We start from the raw sequence: 14,953 nt of genomic DNA, 5'->3' as shown, positions 1-14,953 counted from the left end.
AGAGTGGGGTGGATGGTATATGAGGGAAGAAAAAGGCCTCACAGCCTGAGGACTCTGTCTTGTTCCTGGTCTGGAGGGCTGAGATAGGGCATTGTCTGAGGAACTGCAGTACTGTTTTGTGTATTAGAGTCACTGAAGATTCAAATACATCAGCAACTCTAGCTGAAGTAATAGGAAAATTCTTTCTAAACCTAAATAATAGGTCAAGACTATCAAGTACTGGAGTTTCTTGAATTCTTCAGAGCTTACTTTACTTTGAACTTTTGTAATTTATTTAAATGGTATGGCTGTGCACAAAGCTGCCTTACTGCCTCCTTAACCTCTTGCCCCCAGGCCTAACTTCAAAGGGGCTATTCTGAACTCATACCTACATATACTTGACTTAGTATATAAAACAAATATGCTCAAAAGTCACACTTGATGGCAGAAGCCAGGGTAATTATTTTTGAAGCTGATGCAAGTTATGTCCGCTTGTATCCAGAGTAGACTGAGTCTTAAAAAACCTAAAGTTTGATTTTAATTTTTCCATGTTCTTCACATGACTGCCTACAGCTGTTTGAATGCAAATAGCTACTGGAATGGTTCAACAGTTGAGAAACAGAAGAGTTAAGAATAAGTTCCTATTTGTTTGCTAAAGTATCAACTGAAAGCTCCCTTTCCAGTTTTCATTGCCATGTGAGGGTGAGACACTTGCCTAAAGCAGTACTGAGACATGAGTAGATCCGTATTTCAAAGTCCATTCTATCTGAGATCCATTTTGTTTGTTAAATTTACACTATTTTAAACTGTTCATTTAAATTTCAGTTCTCTGGACATTAACTGTTTTACAACATGGAAGTCCTGTCTGTATTTATTGATGCAATGTCCCCGAGAGCAGGAGAGAAACAAAAGGGTGACCACTTGAATTTAATGCCACCCAGGAATCAAACTATCTAGTATCTCTCTTATTGATTCAGAGTAGTAACACATATCACTAATATATTGTATACACACACAGAAGTAAGGCAGGAGATGCTCTTACTTGTGTTACTACTCACTTCCCATTTCTAACTCAAGAATGTGTTAGTAAGAGTGTTACACAAACTGTTGATACTGTTTTAACAAGAAATGTAGTACAATGCATCGTAGGAGTATGGAGTGATACAATTTTCCTCTGTGGGCTGGAGAAAGTATTTTTTTAAGTATTCAGATTACACAGACTATATATGATTAGTCTAGTTGTTGTTAATTGCAGGTGTTCTAACACCCACTTTCTCCTGTTATATGGTTTTTCATGGCTGGCATCATCATTTAATCATTACAGCAGTGGACAAAAAGTCAGAATTCCTGGCTCCTGAGAGTGATTTGGGTGATTTACTATTTTTTTGTCCTTGAATCAGTCAGAGCTCAGTCTCTTTATGCCTCCATCTTTCCATCTAAAAGCAGAAGTAGTCTTGAGGTTCATTTACTTATGTCTAGGATTCCTTCCCACTCTCTGCAGTAAAAGAGCAAATAAATGTAAGCATTTTATTCCACACAAAAGTCTGGTATTTGAAAATTTGTGTTTATCAGGAATGGGGCCAAACATGATAATATTGATATGCTTTCCTTTCTGTGGGCTGAAAAGTTACAATAAGTGCTGATTAGGAAATGGAGGCCTCAGATATTTCTGTAGTCCCAAAGTGAATTGGCTGTATTATGTTTCCTGAACTTTTGATTTTTTATTTGAATTCAATTTATTTGTCTCTGTGTTTGACTTATCTGGGTGTCATGAGAATTATTCATGATTGTCATGCAAACCCAGTGGTTTTCTATAAGCTGTCTAGGGTCAGATGAGTCCCAGGGCATACTGGTAATTGCCCTACCTTGTGCCTTTTCAGTATTAACAGGAGAACTCAGATAGCTGGGACTGAAGGGGAAAAAGCACAAGGCAGCTGTACTGAAGATCATATGTGCAAATTAACATTGATGTGACTTGGAACCATTCCAGTTTGGCTCAAAAACCTGAAGTTTATTAGTGAGAAGAAGCAAAGTCCAGGGCTCTTGGCATCAGGAAACTGAAGCAATCCCTTAATCTACCATGTTCATGCGAGTGATGTTAGGGTGAAATCCAATAGAATATGTGACAGGACAGATGTGAGAATGCAAGATATTCAAGAACAGTGCTAACATGAGTTTAGAAATCTGGATAGGGTGAAATGGTTGCGCCTTGTGAGGAAAAGAATAGTTAACATAAAATTCCAGAAGCCTGTATTTCTGTCACAGGCATAACTGGTTCATGATACTTGAAGCTAGTCTATATTTTTACCTGGAAAATGCTTTTCCAAACCTAAATCAATGACTTAAGCAAACTCTCCCCATCCTTCTGAGGTGGATTTGGTCATGAGTTGAGACGTTTATATATAGGTCTAATGGGAGTAAATTCAGTGAACCTTCACGCTGTCCAAATATTTACCAACATGCCAAATGCAGAGACATTTCAAAAAGCTTGCTTAGAATACACAGAACCTACAGAAACCAATCTAGACCTTCTAGGAAATTAACATCTAAGGAGACTATGAACTAGGACATGATTTTTGAAGAAAATAATGGCATATTTTCTTACACTGAAAGGTTTAGTTTTTAGCTGCGAACTCAACCTCAGGAAGGAAAAGAATTGCAACCGGAGTGCCTGGGATTTCACTGGGATATGTTTGAAAATGGGTTCCCAATTCCTACCTCCTCTCTGAGTAGGGCTGTAATTCTGTATACTGAGGCACTCTGAGCTCTAAGCGACCCCACCAGTGGGGTGTTCTAAACCTTCTGGTTTGTTCTGCCTGCATCTAAATATCACGTCTTCCTCTGAAAGCCAGTTAAGGTAATTCAGGAATACTCTCTCAAGGCAGCTGTCACCTCCTGAGTGAAAACAACAGCCTCCATGAACGGCACTGAGTGATTAGAAAAGCCTCAGAAGGAGAGGGAGGGTGGAAAGGCATTTGTCAATGTTTTTTGGTTTTGGTTTTGTTTTTTCCCAGTGACATTAATGTGTATGGTTGCATCCTGTGTTTGAATGTTATTTTATTAAAGCAGAGACTGTGAAGCTGCTGTATTTTATCCCTGGTGCCTTTAGGAGCATGAGCAAGAGAGAAGAGCAGGTGAAGAATTTTCATATAGAGTTGTCTATATGTGTGACCAATGATGAGCAAATTACTGGATCTTTCCAGGTCAGAAATTTTGAGAAGCTCTTCAGTCATCAAGAAAAGTTACTGTTAATTATTTTAATTTGCGTAGATAAACCACATTCGGGATGTTCTCGAGACCTGCTCAGTTTTGGTCAGACAGCTTGACCTGGGAACTTCTACCCTGTATTTTTGCAGAATTCCCCAATCTGTTGTGATTAGAGGAGCTGGCAAATTCTAGGGCTTTTGGAAACATGGCTGCTTCTTAGTTCATGGGCTTTTTTTCACCCTGGAGGTCTGGATATTTCTCTTTTATATTACTCTCTCAGTTTTGATGTGGGTTCTAAGCAAAAGTTACTGCTGTGTGTCTACTGGTTTTGTCTTTCTGTTATGCTGTGCTTTTAAATAATCATCAGCACTGCCTAGGGCACAGGATGGGCACCTTTCCCATCTGGTTTTATAAGCATAAATAAATACTTATAGAAAAGACAGCTGTGGCAGTTACCCCTCTTCTCTGATAGATCTCTCTTCAAAGCTGTGGATCAAAAGCACATTGCAAATATTCAGCAGCAGGGACCATGGCTCTTGAGTACTGGCACAGAAGAGTCACATGTGAACTTCTAAGCCTGCATAAGTAACCTTCCAAAATGCAGGTTGAGAAAATAATAAACACACTTATCTTACCAGCAGGGAAAGAAAGTGCCTCCTGTCACTCAGAGGAACTCTCTGAGGCATTGCAGTCATGTATGGAAGCTGATGGAGGCCTGTGTGAGGCCTGCTACCTTCAGAAATGTGACAGAAATTCAAGTCTGCTTTCACTGAGACATTAGAAATGGCACTGCAGAGACTCAAGAGATCTAAATTAAAATTCCATCTCTGACACAGACCTTTGGAGTATATGAGAAAATTACCATCTCCCTCAGTTGCTTCTGTTAAGAAAAAAGGATGATAATATTTTTTATTCTCTATCTTGTATCAGAGCATCAGACTGAGGCCATTTCTCATTAAATAGATGTCTTGGAATCCCAGCCTTCCTGGGGTAGCTAAGCAATAAAAGTAGAAGTAAAAATAGTTGTAAGTAGGGAAAATAAATTATTTCTAACACCTTGAAATTAATGTAGGATGTGCTGGTATGGCTTTTATATATTAAATAAGAAGAATTTCTCTATTTATGAAGACAGGTGAGCTTTTATTTAACAGTATAAAACTTACCTGGGAGAAACAGAAGTAAACAGACTTGACTGTAGAAAACTAATTTCTTCATATAAAACTAATGACACAAGAGAGAATTTTGTAACTGCAAATGCTAACAAAACAACTCAAAACAGCTCATCCATTTTCCTGTCTTTAAGCCCAGTGGTAAATTAGTAAGTGGAATTGTCATAAACCCCTAAATTTTACTCTTGTTCTGCAAACATTGTTCTTTTTGTTTCCAAATCCCATTTCAGCATGTCTTTGGGTGTCAAAGGTTGAATGCAACATCTGCTGCTGTCCTGAAACTACATCTCTGGTTGGTAATATTAACTTTGTTTCCTTAAACTTGGTTACTAAAACTGGTGTTTTACAGTAGAGAATATATCTCTTTCCCAACCAATAATCATCACCAGTGTGGACTAAACAAGCCAGGTTCTTCACTTTCTGTCTGTCCATCTGTAAAGAGCGTTCCTTAAAAAACAATAATCTTCTTAGGCAGGATTTTGCAATGACATAAATAAGTGTTTGAGGCAGTACAGGACAACAAAAAAGCAGACTGGTGTTTTAAGTGTGGAATCCCACGCTGAGTAAAGGGTTTCTCACCCTGAGTGACTGAGGAAAGGGAAGGGCAAAAGAAACTGCAGTTACTCCGCAGCTCCATAGATGTCACCAGCTTTTCGCTCTAGCCTTACCCAGACGTTTTGCTTCGTACCTATCTCCCTCCAGCCATTCATTTTGTAGCCCCAGAGGGACTGTTGTTTGGATGATGAAATACTGCAGAGTACAAATTAAGAGCTGCCAGCAGTGAGCTGTGCCTGGACAGGAGATACAAAACGGAACATGTAAACAGTAACACAGTACTTTTTCAATTACATCTTAAGCAAACATACTTACCAGGAGTCAGAGAACAGTGTGAACTTCGTCTTAGATATTGAGAGCTAAATCATTATGGCACTTCCTGAGCTTTGTTTAAAAGGATTTATGAAGGTTATTTGCAACATTTTGCCTTCTCCTGGAATTCTCATGTAAAAATCCAAAACACATCATTTCCGTTCACATAACACCCACAGCAGGCATGCACTGTTCTTTTGGAGCTGGGAACTTGTCTGCAAAATGGCAAGGGCAGTTCCACAAAGGAAAAAAAAATAGTACAGAAGGAAAATTACCCCCTTACACCCTCAGAGACAATGACTTAGGTGCCAATTTCAGACAAGGAGCCAAAGGTGTGAAGATAGGGCAAGGTGGGGAGGGTAACAGAGAACAAGGAGGAGGATTTGCTTGTTAAGGTGAATTTTTTGAGCATAAAGTAACCTCTTTAATTAATAACAATCTGGGTGAGAGACTGAGTTGTTAATTAAAGAGCAACACCCAGATATTTCAGATTTCAGTCCCAAGTGGAGTAGCTGCAGTGGAGAGGGCAGCTGTGCATCATCTGTGCTCCTGTCCCACCACACATACCTTTGCTTGGTGGTACTGGGGGTCTACTGATTCCTGAAGTCAGATCCCTGCTTAGGGCTCTGAGCACAGCTGATCTCTGATACATCAGGAGGGAAATGCTGTAGGTGAGTGCTGTTGTGTTCACGGGAAGATGCAGATGGATTGAGGGCAGGTTTACCCTACAGTGTTTGGCTCGAGTAGTTGCTGTCTGGAGGCGTGGGGAGGAAGGCACCCTGATGTAACAATACTTTCAGAGAAGCTCCTTTAGTCTTTGCACAACAAGGATCTGCAAGGGGCTTTGCCAGCAGAGCTAGAGCTTGGCCATTGCTCCTGGAGGTAAGCCCTGGCCAAACACTCATCAGTCTCAGTAAAGCGTTTTGACACAGGCTTTGTTCAATCCTTCATGAGACTTATTTTCAAGACTGCCCCAAAGAGTGGTACTTTCCCAGCTTGAAGTTTAGCACAGGAAGCAGGATGGAGAGATCAGAGACTGAGGTTAGGAGAGGGGCAGGCCATGGCAGAGGGGCAGTAGGCTCTGGCTGCTGGGATGCTGGGGCTAGAGGTTAGTCCATGAGATCACGGAGCTGGCTAGTCCATAGTCATCCAGCTAGGGAGGATACTATGAGCAGGACAGTGCTTTCTCTTGGATTTTCAAGAAATAGACTAGTGAGGAGAAATACTAAGGAGAAATACTAAAAAACAATGTGTGCTTTCTTCAGGATCCTATTTTTTAAACTTAAAATATATTTAAAAGCTTTGTTAGTAAATGATCCTCAAGCCTTGGAAAATACATATTAGTTCAGCTGGTAATGACACTGCAGACACTACACTGTTAATAAGTAATCAGCATTTTTCATACCATGCCTTTTACCTTTGGATGGAGGGATGTCCCCTAATCTGATATACAAGGGTATACTTGAGTGCAAGATCACCATCAGTGCTGTTGCTGTGAATTTATGTTGGTGTAATAGAAAGTAGAATTTGTTCCTAAGAGAGAGGCAGTGAAAAATGAACATATACTATAATTCCCCAAGTGGTAGATTTTCATATTATTTATGTTCATTCATGATTTCAATCTTGGAGATTGAATTAATCAGATCTCCTACCACCTGACCCAAAACAAAAAAGAGACAGCTGTGTTTGTTACTGCTTGGTAATACATTTTTCCAGGAAAACACAGCTTAGGCTCGGCTCTGCTGAAATAGCTGGCTGTTGTTTGTGCTTTACAAAGTGCACCACTAATTGAAAAGAGAATGAGTATCTGCCTACCCCAGGGAACATAACATTTAACTTTGGTGCAGTGCAAGAACGTGTCAAAAATGGGTTTGGAACAATGTTTTAAAATCCTGTTCAATGTAAAAGAGGTGGTAAAACTAGAAGAGTACTGTGAGGAAATGCTTAGTTTGGTTTGTTGTTTGAAGCAGAACAAAACACACTGTTCAAGAAAAGGGGCAATGACCCAAGAGAGTGCAAGTGTTCAGGCAGAATTAGAATTTATGAAAGCAGAAGAGTCCACTTTCTGCAGCACTATGTAAAATAGGGAACAAAAGTGGGCTCATTCACCATATTGACCATGGCACATGACTTCATTCCTGAATGACATTGATTATGTAGATCTACGTCTGATCTCAAAATTTGAAAAAAACCACTAATAATTTGGGACCCAAAGCTGAGGTTTTGGAAGGAGTCAGCTTTACCTGAACACCAGCACTGATAGGCTGGGTCCTGTGACGGGAGGGGGAAGTGTTCTAGCCTGCTCTGCTACAGTCAGTCCTTTGGGGATTCAGACTTCTCTGCCTGGGAACAGTAAAGAAGTATTCTTTTCTGCTGACCTCTGAAGGAGGAAGGCAGCAGAGATCCCAAATAGCTTTAGTTGTTTTACACAGAGGGTGGAATGGCACAGTGACTGGAAATTGAGCTTTTGGATGGACAAAGGGCTTGTTCACTGTGTTCTCTTGCATACAGTCCAGTAAGGTGTCTTGGGACTATTCTGGACTACTCCTTTCTGAACAGGATAGTTCTTTTTTTTATGTGCAGTGATGCTTGGAGATGGAGATGAGCACATATATGTATGGGAAACTCACAAATATTCATAGCTCTCTACAGATTTAAATGGCAGAAGAAAGTAAGCTTTTCTTTTATTTCAAGAAACAGAGTTCTGATCTATTCTTCTCATGCAACTTCCTAATGAGCAGACAATAAGACTGTTATATACTTTTGTAATGAATAGATTATGTGGTTGAAAAAGGAAGCATTAGTTATGCCAGTTGTGAATTATAGCACAGTTTTAATTCAAGTAAGGGGAAATCCACATGAATATCCACTGCATTAATCAAGATGAGATGCAATGCAATGAATACTGAATGAATAATAATGACACACCAAGAATAAAATGTCACAGTTTAGAAATATTATATCTTACCTCTTACAGACCATCACAATTAACTGAACCAGTAGAAAACCTTATGGCCAGTGGCATGTTCATTGTTGTTAAATCTAGCCCATTTATCAAAAGCTGGTTCATCTACACTTGTTACAAAACTCAGCTAATGAAGTTCTCCAAATCAGTTTTGTCAACTGCCAGTTACAGGAGCACGGGCCCATCTTCATTGGATATTTTTGTGCTGCAGTTCACTAGAGGTAAATGTATGCGTCTGAAAACATATAGACAAACATTTACAAACTATATTAGTTGCTTGGAGAGAAATATATGTCTTTTTTTATAAGAAAATATTTTAAACTAGCTCACAGGCTTTGCCATCTGGAAGAGATGATGCGCCAATGAATCTTTGTTATCACTATTATTTATTTTGAACTTTCAAAGTTGTACTTTATTGCAAAAAGGAGCAAATTCTACCTGAATGGCTTTTGTCCATCTCCTGAAAGTTGGCTGGAATCGTAAACAGCAGAAATGCAATAGTAAAACCAAAGTGTTGTGGTCATGGATTATGCCTGGATATTAGTCTTGATCTCGGTTATCCAAAATCACGATGCAGAGCAAAGGTACTCATTCCAAAAAAAAAAGGAAGATAATTCACTTGTGTTATAACCAGTTTAGATGAGGTAATGTGAATTTCAAATGCCAGTAGATGAGTTACAAAAAATCCCCTTTGAATCCTGCATTGCAAGTGTTTACACCAGAAGCTTGGTTTGTGCACCACTTGCTAAACAATAATGCAGGGCCCAGTTCTCCTTTTATTTACTCTGGACTGCTACAGATTAATAAAATTAAGAGCCAGATTGAATAGTACGTTCTCTAATCATAGACTTCAGACTGGTGTCCTTGCAATGAATTTTGTGTGTCTCACTAAAACACAGCCTGCACAAAGCAGGCATCCAGTCTGGGCTCAGAAACAGAGAATCTGCTGCTTTCCCTGCTAGTCTGTTCCAATGGTTAGTCACTGTCACTCTTAAAAATGTGTTACTTATTTCCCATCTGGCATCCAGATATGGGAATGGATGTCAGAATAGCTCTTCTGACTTTAATCTGCTACTCCTGATGAGAGGAGAAACAGGCCTGAGGTCTCTTTGCTCCTGATCCTGAATTGGAGAGCCTGTTAGTGGTACAGGTCTGAGCACTTGGTGCCAGCTATTCCAGTCAGCAGGCTGGGATGTTCGTTACTGTCTTATTACTTTCTTCTGCTTGTTCCACTAAGTGAGCATTTATCCACTGACTCAGCCCTTACATGACTGTTCTACCCACTCCTTTTTCCCCCTTTCTCACCCAGTGGAAAATTGTTGCAAAGTACAGTGATGCAGTGTCTGCCATTTCCACGAGCAGGGCAGGAGTTCATAACAAGTTATTCTGACTCTTTGCAACACACATGTGCATGTGCACATGAAAACACGAGTAAACCCACTCAGAATCTGTCTCAGAAACTCCTGCTGAAAGCTGTCAGTTATCCCACACTGAGGTAAGCTTCTTTTTGGTCTTTTAAAGGTCAAATCTATCCTGTTGCAGAGGATCTGAAAGTCAGCACATGACAAACCAGATAGTTGCTAGAGAGCGATAAAATTTTAATTTTGGATCAATAATGATATATGAAAGTGCCTAGGTAACAATTTTAACACTTCTGCTACAATGTGATTTTGCAGTGTCGCTGCTAATCTTGTAATGACATCGCCACCTGGTGCCTGCTGCATCATATACCAAGCTGCAGGAAAGGCTGCGTTTCTATGGCAATTTCTGCAGCAGATGCTGTGGGCTTGATGTAAAATACATGGCTTAAAAGGCTTCTTGTGAGAAGGGCAGGATGGGCACAGCTGATACCAAAATGCCTGGGTGCCTGATGATTCCGGAATGTGCTGGTTGCCACAGTCCTCACTGCCATTAGTCAAGCCAGTATAACCCTGTAGTTTAGTGCAGTGGTGGGTCTGCTGGGGAACACTGAGGTGGTGGCTGTGTCCCCTGTTAGCTGCAGATCAATGTATTGACAATACCTTTTCACCCTCTTCATCCCAGTGTCCAGGAAAACTCTTTTTTGAACGCTCTTCTAATGCAGAAGAGCTCCTTTTCATTTATATGGCTTTGGTGTGGGAGGGACATTGAATCAAGAGCCAGTTTCTGCTTCCCTTAAAGTGGGTTTGTTCTTGATCATGGGGGAAGTCCCACAGGGTTCCAGAGCTGGGATTTACCTTTGCTATACTGCACACATAATGAAGGAAGCAGGAGACAGGCCTTCAGGACAGCTGGTAGTAGAGCATTGTCACTCTCCAGATATGCTGGACAGATAACAACTACAGTCTGATTTTACTTTATAATTTTATTTCATGGCTTAGGATCACCTCCTTGTAGGTTCAATCCAGAGAAAACTCTATTTCCATGCCCTAATATGTTGTGAAGCCTGCATTCACTCCAGCTTGCCTGAAGGAGTCTGTGCTGCTGTGACAAGCAGTTCTGTTCCTTCTGAGTCAAGAGAGTCCTGGAATGGCCTCTTTCTCACATCCTTTCTGCACATTGTCTTGAAGGGAATACTTTTGGCCAACACTCGGACACCATCCCATGCTGTGCTGAGCTGCAGAGTTTCACAATTGCCTCACTGTGCATAAGGGAACTGGGAACTTGGCCACAACCATTTCCTAAGTTCCTTACACTGTGCTGTGGTTTTCAAGAACTTTTGTGTCCTAGGCCAAGCGGAGGTGCCAGCTCACCCTTCTACCCTAAAATGCACGCTTCAGGCAGGAGAAATGTTCCCCTGTGTGCTGTCACCACCAAAAGCATGGGCAGTGTTAGGCCATATGATGTCATGAGGGGGATGAGCAGGGCAGTGGGGTGAGCTGGTTGCTAGTGGCAGGGAAAGGTGGAGCAGCTAGGAAGCCTGGAGGAGCAAAAAGTTCTGGAGCCCTATGACTTTTTATAGTGGATTTTGTCCTGCCAGAGAAGAATGAGTTAAATCAAGGTACAGAATGAGGAAGGCTGAACAAAGCAGTGGGTGCTAGAGTGAAGAGATTAAGTTGGGGCAGATGGCAATCCTCAGAGAGGATTTCCAGGATCTGCTCCTGAAAACAGTGCTTGATTCTTCACATCCTCCATTCTCCTTTCCCTCACAGAGTATGCAGAAGGAGAGTAGCACCACCTACCTCCACCAACACCTTTTCGAGATCTCTATCGCCTGGCTGTCATACCAGGCATGGTCTGTCCATGGATGCAGGCAGACCTTACTTCCAGATGCTGATTACCATGTTCTTAACAATTACTCTTCTCATTCTTCACCATACTCCAAGTAAAGGAACTGCATTTCTGGGTCTTCCTATGCTGTGTCCTGGAGGTGCACTCTTACCTGTGTAGGTGATCCTTCCAAATATTAAGAAAAGGTGAGGAGTCACCCTTGGATTCACCTCCAATAATTTCTTTATGCTTTATCCCGAGTAGATGTCAGTGCTCAGCCCTTCCTCTTTTCCTGCAGCCTTTGTTCTTCAGCACTCCACAAGCAACTCTGTCCCACCTCACAGGGCCTGTATTTATCCTGAAGAACATGCCAGTTAGGGCACTAAGTAAGAATCAATGGCCCTACCTGGTCCCCAGCCCTGAATTTTTGATGTACTAAGTACTTGCAGATTTGGCTGACTTTGGAGCTGCTATGGTTCAGGAGTTTGGCCACCGGTCTTCCAATGAATAAACCAACACAGCTACCCAGACCTGAGCTTACATTCATCAGCCAAGCGAAGGGAATTAGTCATATTGACACCAGATGAGAATCCGGCCCTAAAATATCTGTAAGACAAAGAATGGAAAGCTTTCATAGATATTCTATTTAATGTTTTGTAAACTTTCCTGCTATGTTGCTAGGGGGATTTTAATACATCAACGTATTTAAAATAGATCTCAGTGAGATGTTTGTAATTGGAGCCAATTCGTCCTCCACCCTGAACTTCCTTATTGTTCCTGTCACCGTTTCATCTCTCTCCTCTCTGTAAAAGACCTTCTTGCTGACCCACTTCCTGCCCCTGTAGCAGTACTAGGAACTGCACAAGGAATCCTTGTTTTAATGCACTTAGACGCTGACATTGCATTTTCAGCCAGCCAGGCTTCATCTGGAGAGTAGAGTTCTTGCGTTTCCTGATGTGAGTCAGTTGTGAGGAAAGTGTTTAACCTTTTTGTCAAAGGTTAAACATATAAAAGGGGAATGTGAAGCCCTTGTATTCCTGTTGTTGCCACATTAAAGAGAGCAGCTTTCACAGCTCAGCTAAATCCTACTTTTCTGGAGGGATATTTCTTTCTGTATCTAATTCAAAGCTGCAGTTTACTGCACTTGTTAAGGAAGGTGTATGATTGAACAGGACTATAAGACAAGGTCATTCATTGGCTGTTTCCGTTGGTGTTTTTAATTTAACTAATCCTCTTTGCCTTTCTCAATGGATTTGAAGAGGCTTGGACAGGCATTTGTGTTAAGTGAGCCAATCAGAATTTTTTAAAATGGTTCATTCCTATAAAATATAAAGAACTTCAAAGAAAAATAAACAGCTTGAAAGCAAAAGAATTTGTCACTACTTGTTCTTACTGATGCTACATTATTTTAATCCATTTTTCTCCACTGCTTGGCTGAGTATACTGATTTCTTACCTGTAATTATCAAGACTAGTGACTTAGCTATGTTATCTACAATAACATACCTCTGACTAAATACTTAATAGCATACTCTTGTCATGATCCAGATGACTCTGTCAAAGAGCTCATTCCAATTTTACACTGTATGTTGCCTGCTTCTGTCCTTTGTGAAACATAGGAACACAAACCTATTTTTGTTTAGAGATAATTCCACAGGTGACCTGCAGGTTGTTCTGCACCAATTGCACCACTGACAATTTGTTGATTATCTTTATGGCTGGGTCTGAAATACCCCATTGTAATCAACTGACTATGATTTTGCAAACGAGCCAGGAACAGAGTCTACAGTAACCAGTAACTGCAGGTTTGCTCTTGAATCTCTGTTGCTCAAGGCCTCCGTTTCAGCAGATAATTAGATCTTTCTTCCCTGCTCTGGGTTCTTCTGCAGCTCTCTAGGATTATGTCAAAAGCTCCACACAAGTTTTTCTGGGCTGGAAAGATAGAGTCTTGAAAGGGAAAAGAGTATAAACAAAAGACAAAGGATAAAGAAAAATTAGAAACGTCATTCCCAAGGGAGTGTTCTCGACAATCTGTTAACTTTGCATTGGCGGGTTCATAACTACTTCCAAAAAAATGTCACAAACTCTTAGCAGAGCAGCTTGAACCTCTGCTGCTGAATTGAAGGAAATTTGTTCTAAAGAAAATACATCCCATGAAGTTAACTCAGAATACAGGATCAGCCAAAAACAACACCATGGAACAGGAATTCCTTCATTTTAACAATGCCATAATCTCATTGCAGGCTAAGCAGTAACATTAGAAACTGCACATATAACACTTTCCCTTACAGTTGAAATTCAGCAGTGGTGACTTTAAAAAAAATTCCTAAAAACAATCTCAATCTTCAGCCTGGATACATTTGTTTGACTAAGAGGATTTATGAGTTAACCACTTACAAAATCCACTCAGTGTAGTGTTAAGATTCCTATGTTTTATTCCAGGCATATATGTAAGGTGTTATTCAAAATACATTGTAAAATAGTTCAAAGATGACACTGTGAGTGCTGCATGACCTGTGGAGGAGAGCTGATTTTCCCTTGCTCTATTATGTGCTCATCACTGTAGTTCTGCCTCCTTCAGTAAAGCAAACTCAATCTGACCGTGCTTTCCCTTATTACATCACTTTCATTGAAAGGACAAAAGTAACCACTGTCAATCCTACTGTCGAAAATCCAGGCACTACCTTCCACAGTTTTTCATTTACATTACAATTAAGTGCTATTTCACTCCAAAAACTAATTCCTTGCAAAGTTAGGGTAAAAGAGGTCTGTGTGAGTACTTCCTGTGCTCTGGAATTAGTGGTGGTACAACATGAAGGCAGACATAGCACAGAGCAGTTGCATGGTCACTGCCATGGCTCCTGGCCTGCAGTCATAGCTATGACCTCCTCTATGCTCCTGTATGAAAGGATTTTGAGGAACAGACCTGATTGCAGATCAGTAGGACAAATACAGGCACACAACAGCTCTTGCTGTTTGCCTGCTACAGAAGGAATCACTGCACCAATACATGCAATTCCTGCACGTTGCTTCTCTGAACTTCCTGCACCTCCATGTCACTGAGGCTCCAATAGAATCATAGAATGGTTTGGGTTGGAAGAGACCCTAAAGACAGATCATCCAGTTCCAACCCCCCTGCCATGGGCAGGGACACCTTCCACTAGACCGGGTTGCTCAGAGCTCCATCCAACCTGGCCTTGAACACTTCCAGGGATGGGGCATATATAACAGTAATCCAGGCATATACCTGAGCTGGAATTTGTTCCATCTAACTGAATGTCTGAATTAGGAGGGTAGTAACTCCAGTTGCTCTCTGTTAGTTGTTCAAGATGTTGTGAATCTATGTCTACAACATAGACTCTGATATTAGCAGGTCTTTTGGGCAAGGGACCAGTGAGGGGCAAGAACAGGCTGTTTGTTTGAGCAGGGATCTTTTCTGCCTTTCTTCCACCCTACTCAGATCCACTGCCTAACCAGATCCTGAGATATTGGACAAAAAACCCCACCAAAACCCAAACAAGACAACTAAAAAGGGTTCCAAAGGTATTTTTCTTCTGTAAATCTCAGATTTGTAGAAA

The sequence above is a fragment of the Manacus vitellinus genome, unplaced genomic scaffold (genome assembly GCF_001715985.3).
Source record: "Manacus vitellinus isolate BGI_N305 unplaced genomic scaffold, ASM171598v3 scaffold_30_pilon, whole genome shotgun sequence".
NCBI classification, from domain to species: Eukaryota; Metazoa; Chordata; class Aves; order Passeriformes; family Pipridae; genus Manacus; species Manacus vitellinus.
The sequence above is the reverse complement of the archived record's forward strand: the minus strand, read 5'-3'. Positions refer to the sequence as shown.